The following is a 5,943-nucleotide window of genomic DNA, read 5'->3' as shown; positions in this document are numbered from 1 at the left end:
GACTAGGTCTCACTCTTTTGCTAAGGTTGGTCTTGAACTCCTGGGCTCAAGTGATACTCCTGCCTCGGCCTCCTAAAGTGCTGGGATTATAGGTGTGGGCCGCCGCACCCAGCCTGCAAGGCTTATACTTTTTTTTTTTTTTTTGGAGACAGAGTTTTGCTCTTGTCACCCAGGCTGGAGTGCAATGGCACGATCTCAGCTCACGGCAACCTCCATGTCCTGGGTTTAAGCGATTCTCCTGCCTCAGCCTACTAAGTAGCTGGGATTACAGGTACGTGCCCCCACACCTGGCTAATTTTTGTATTTTTAGTAGAGACGGGGTTTCACCATGTTGGCCCAGACTGGTCTCGAACTCCTGACCTCAGGTGATCCACCCGCCTTGGTCTCCCAAAGTGCTGGGATTATAGGCATGCGAAGACTTATACTCTTAATATGCCTTAGAGAGATTCACATGAATATTGCATTTATAACAATATAAATTGGATAACAACTGATCTATGTGTACCTATGTTTCAGCAGCAATTCCGAACCCATGAGACATACTGTACTTTGATTTTTGCTAAACTGAAGTTTTATGTATAATATTTGGTCTAAATTCATTCAGTTATCCAGATTCTTGCATATTTAGTATCAGCTCACTTCCCCTTTTCTTTCACTTTTGGAAAACACCCTAAAAATCCATTTGGTTCTTTTTGACCACGTTAAAAATGGTGAAAATATTTCCCTTTTTTTTGTCAGAAAAAAACAGCAGATGCACTTTTACACTCAGAGCTAAAAAAATGGCTTTGTTTTTAATGACTTTGGTATGCACTAAATTTGGTCCTAGATGAGGAGCAAAGCCTTATTTTAAGAAAGCAGATTTTGAGTATCTCTATTTGTGAAAGTTTTCATAATGTCTTTCTGCACAGACCCAGTGCAGTCTGCTATTTTTGTTTAAATGTTTCTCTCCTCTTGTTCGTTGTAAACATGACTCAGTGAAGCCTTGTTTCTGTGAACAACATTTGAAAAGTATGCTATCTCAGTCAATATGAATATTTAAAAATTTGGTTCCACTTATATTTTATTAATTCTGAAGCCAGGAAAAAAAAAAAGGACATTAAAATCATAAACAGAAAAAATAGAGAAAGATGTCTTTCTAATGGAACCAGGAATAGTAGAGACACTTCTAATATAAAAATGTTGTCACTTCACAGTACTATAGAAATGTAATTTTAGTCATTTTCAGTAATTGTTTATGAACTTAAACCAGGTAGCAACCAAATGTGCCAAAATTCGAGGGATGAATTCTTGCATATTTAGTATCATTTGTCATATATATATTTGTCAAATATATGACAGTAGTCCTTCTTTGAGACGAATTTGTGGCACTAGGTTATACATCATCACAATACTTTTGACTAACAGAGAGAAAGGAAAGAGTCATTTAAATTATAAAATTTGAATTACAGAACACTTCATTATTAAGAGATAATTAGGTTTATCATTTAATAAGTATACAGTAGCTCATACTGATGACTATTACAGTGATGTCAAATATAGGGCTTCTATATGATAAGCACAGACCATATTAATTGTGTGCTTCTTATCAACTCAACATGGCTTAAGGTATCATTTTATGGAGCAAACTGTGCCTGGTTACAACATTCAGCCATTAGCCCTATTCCATATACCACATCATTAGCACTCTATTTTCAGATTGTCTGTCTTTTTTAAAACAAACAAACAAGTAAACAAACAAAACCCTCTTTATGCTAAATTTGTAGCCCATTAAAAAATTCCCTGAGTTGTTTTTCTGAAATCAAAGTTGATATTAGGTTAATTCTCCCCTAGGCTACCTTTGCATACTTTATTTATTTTTAGTTAATTAATTTATTTTTTTGAGACAGAGTCTCCCTCTGTCGCCCAGGCTGGAGTGCAATGATGCGATCTTTGCTCACTGCAACCTCCGCCTCCTGGGATCAAGCGATTCTCCTGCCTCAGCCTCCCGAGTAGCTGGGATTACAGGCACGTGCCACCACACCTGGCTAATTTTTGTATTTTTAGTAGAGACGGGGTTTCGCCATGTTGGCCAGGCTGGTTTCAAATTCCTGACCTCGAATGATCAACCCGCCTCGGCCTCTCAAAGTGCTGGGATTACAGGTGTGAGTCACTGTGCCCAGCCTCCCTTGGCATACTCTAAAATAAGATGTATATCTGTCCTATTACATTTTACCTTGGATTTTTAATCTATCAGTCTCAGCTATTGAGATGATATTGAATCCTAGCAGTTTCTGACACTAGAAGAAAGTCAACATTTATTGATGCTCTCTTGGTATTTTACTTCTGTTGTGTAGTTTAATTCTCACAAAGCCTTTATGAGGTATTCTCATTTGGCCAACACTCTGAGAAGGAAATTGAAGCTCAGAGAAGGTCCAGCAGCTGGTGAGTAGGTGAGTGGACCCCTGCGTGGCACTTTTCAATATGTCAGCAGTTGCTTAGCATGTGGTCAGTCATAAACCTGATAAGCTAGTCTTTGTTTCCATTTAGAAGGTTGACAATGTGATCAAAATGGACAGGACTAAGGATAGACACTTTACAGGCTTCTGGGATCTCTCTGCAGGCTCGTATGGGGCCAAGAGCCCAGTTTAGCTGTTCTGTCAACTATGGAAGCTATTACCTCTCAGTGGAGGCTGCAGACCTCCTTTGGACCAAGGGGAGGTCACGAGAGATTCTGTTAGACATCTATCACAAATCACAGTACACAGGCTTCCCCTGTTTTATTTTAATTAATCAACGTATCTTGCACGCGTTCCTTTTCTCAGTGCTTACTTGCCATCTGTTATTTGTCAATTCTGAGGATTTGCTAGAGATCAAAATCAAAAGCAAAAGAATATTTTCTGGAATATATTCTTCTTCCCTTGAATGTTGTCACATTTGGTTGCTACCTGGTTTAATTTCATAAACAATTATGAAAATGGCTCAAATTACATTTCTGTAGTACTGTAGGATGTATTTCATGTTACTTTGAAGTTACATTTTTATATTAGAAGTGTCTCTGCTATTCCTGGTCCCATTAGAAAGATACCTTTGTCTATTTTTTTCTGTTTATGGTTTTAATGTCCAATTTTTTACTGGCTTCAGAGTTATTGCTCTGTAAACAAAGTCAAGGGACTTTCCTCCTCACTTTTTCTTCATCGGAGATATTCAGAACAGAAATGAGTGTTAACTATACTGCCGGGAGCTGTGCTCATGGTACTTGGTCTTCCACAAGACTCTAGAATGTGAGGCAAGTTTGACTTTCAAGGGCAGATTTATAGTTTTCATGTTCAATCTAAAACGTGTACTGGGTGATTTCTCTTTGAGCTTTCTTGTCATCTTAGTGCATATAAAAAGTACGTGAAACTAAACAGCAAATGGCAAGTGTTTTGGATTCCAAACTTCTGAGGGTTAAGTGAGTTCGCAGACTGCTCAGCGGCTGTGCCCTGCGTGGAGCTGCCACCGCAGTACCTGCGGGGCCATCTGGAGTCACTTAAAACGTCATAACCACTTATTCGCTCCCTCACTCAGCAGAGATCTTCCTCAAATTCCTGACAGCACTTAGCTCGACCTAATGGACAGAATGTGATTCCCAGATGATGCTGATCATAAATCCAACCCACCCACCAGACATTAATGTCTGCAGTGGACCTGAAACCTACAAAGTGCTCATTCCAGAGTCTTACATTTTGAGATAGAGCAGGTGCCCTTGCTGGGAATTTGGACAACTTTGAGCAGATAGATGCACAGTTTTCTTTGATACGTCCAGGTGTGGATTATGGTAACCCTGCTTAACTAGGAAGGTTCACCATTGGAAGAACTAGGGGGCGGCTTGTCTAGAGCAAGGTTTTTATTTTTTTAGACAGTCTCATTCTGTCACCCAGGCTAGAGTGCAGTAGTGCCATCTCAATTAACAGCAACCTTTGCCTCCCAGGTTCGTGCCTCAGCCTCCCCAGTAGTTGGGATTACAGGTGTGTGCCACCATGCCCGGCTAATATTTTTGTATTTTTAGTAGAGATGGGGTTTTGCCACGTTGGCCAGGTTGGTCTCAAACTCCTGACCTCATGTGATCTGCTCCCCTCGGCCTCCCAAGGTGCTGGGATTACAGGTATAAGCTACTGCGCCCAGCCTCCTCTTACTTTTATGTCATCCACAAGAGTTCCTAGGAAGCCGTAATTAAGGAGAGGAGCTTGTACGTGCACATTGAATAGGGTATCAATTGCCCAACCATAAGAAAGCTATTCTCAGAGCCACTTGTCTGTTCACTTCACGTGTATTGAGCATCTACAATGAGTAAAGCTCTGCTCTAGACTCTGTAGGGAGCATTTTAAATAGACACGACGAGCTCCAAAGGCATCTGAAAGATGAGTTTAAGTTTGCCCTCTGGTTTAGAGGAGCTTTGGTGTCATGCTTTGTGTCTGGCAATGTACTGTTTCTCTCTTTCCCATCTTCTGGGTGGCAGTCTCTTCTCTGTCTTCAGCTTTTAGGATAAATAACACTTCCTTGAGAGGCCTGCCCTGAGAACCTTATTTAAAGTCGTCACCTCCTTCCTCCCTTCCCCCTCGATCACATCAGCTTGCTTATTTACTTCATAGCACGGATCACAATTTGCAATTAGATATTTGTGTGCTTGCATGTGTATTTTCTGTCTCATACACTTGTTTATTATCTCCACAAGTTCAGATCCTCTCTTCATTTTTCATCGTGGCTGGTGTCCTGTAAGTTTCTTGAAGGCTGGGATCATGGCTTAGATTTTGGATTTCTCAGAGGGCATAGCATAACTACTGGAAAACACAAATAGCTGACTGATGGTTGTTTGCTTTATTAATAAAGTCAAAGATCACAGATGTTGCTCAATGCCACACAGTTAAATTTTCATTAAAAAACAAAAATCAATAGATTGTACCTCTAGTTGTCTGTAGTTCACCACCACATCACTCTGTAAACACTTCTGACCAGTCCTGGGAAAACAGCTGAAAATGGAATTCCCATGCACAGTGGGTCAGTAGACTATCTTAGCATCTGACAAGCAGATAATTCCATTTTTACCGTATGCTTTTCCCTCAGAGCCTTATGAATCAGCAAAACTATGTCCCCTGGTAGAAGCATAAACCCATTTAAGTTGCTGGAAGTCAAATTGGAGGGTCATAGAAAAACAGACCATTAGTTGTTCATGTGATAGAATCTTTTGTGCTTTGCTTACACACTTCTAGTAGTGTGGATCCCATGGCCTCTTTTGAATAACCCTGATCCTCATCTTGACTTAAACTCTGCTTCTCCGTAACTTCTGTACACAAGTCTTGGTGCTCGTGTACCATGACTTGGTGCCCCAAACAAGCCTAACCTTCCACACGAATCCTTCCCAAGGGCTACAGAGAAGCTTCTTGGGTCTCCAAGAGGTTTCTCTGCTGTAGGCTAGACATCCTCAAGTCTTTTCAAAATTTTTTTCATGGTCTTTAGTCACTATCCTCCTTGAAGTGAGCCCTAGTTTGTCAGTCTTCCCTGAAATATGGTGCCTACAACTATACGTACTGTTCGAGACATGGCCTAGTGGGCATAGGCCAGATGTTTTGAAAGCTGTATTATTATTATTATTATGTTTGCGACAGCTTGCTTTGAAACTTTTTTTTTTTTTTTGGAGACAGTGTCTACTTCTACTGTCCAGGCTGGAGTGCAATGGCGCAATCATAGCTCACTGCAGCCTCAAATTCCTGGGCTCAAGCCATCCTCCCATCTTGGCCTCCCAAGTGCTGTGTTTCTGTTACATAGATGAACACTGAGTGGGCTGTTCTTGCAGACACATTACACTGCAGATGCACGCTGACCTTTCAGATGAGGAAATCCCCTCTCCTCTCACCATGAGCAAAAGGGGATGATGGATCTTTTTTCCACTCTCTTGCTCCACACCAAAAGTTAGTACTTTCATGG

This window comes from Pan troglodytes, chromosome 7, assembly GCF_028858775.2.
Source record: "Pan troglodytes isolate AG18354 chromosome 7, NHGRI_mPanTro3-v2.0_pri, whole genome shotgun sequence".
Lineage (NCBI taxonomy): Eukaryota > Metazoa > Chordata > Mammalia > Primates > Hominidae > Pan > Pan troglodytes.
The sequence above is the reverse complement of the archived record's forward strand: the minus strand, read 5'-3'. Positions refer to the sequence as shown.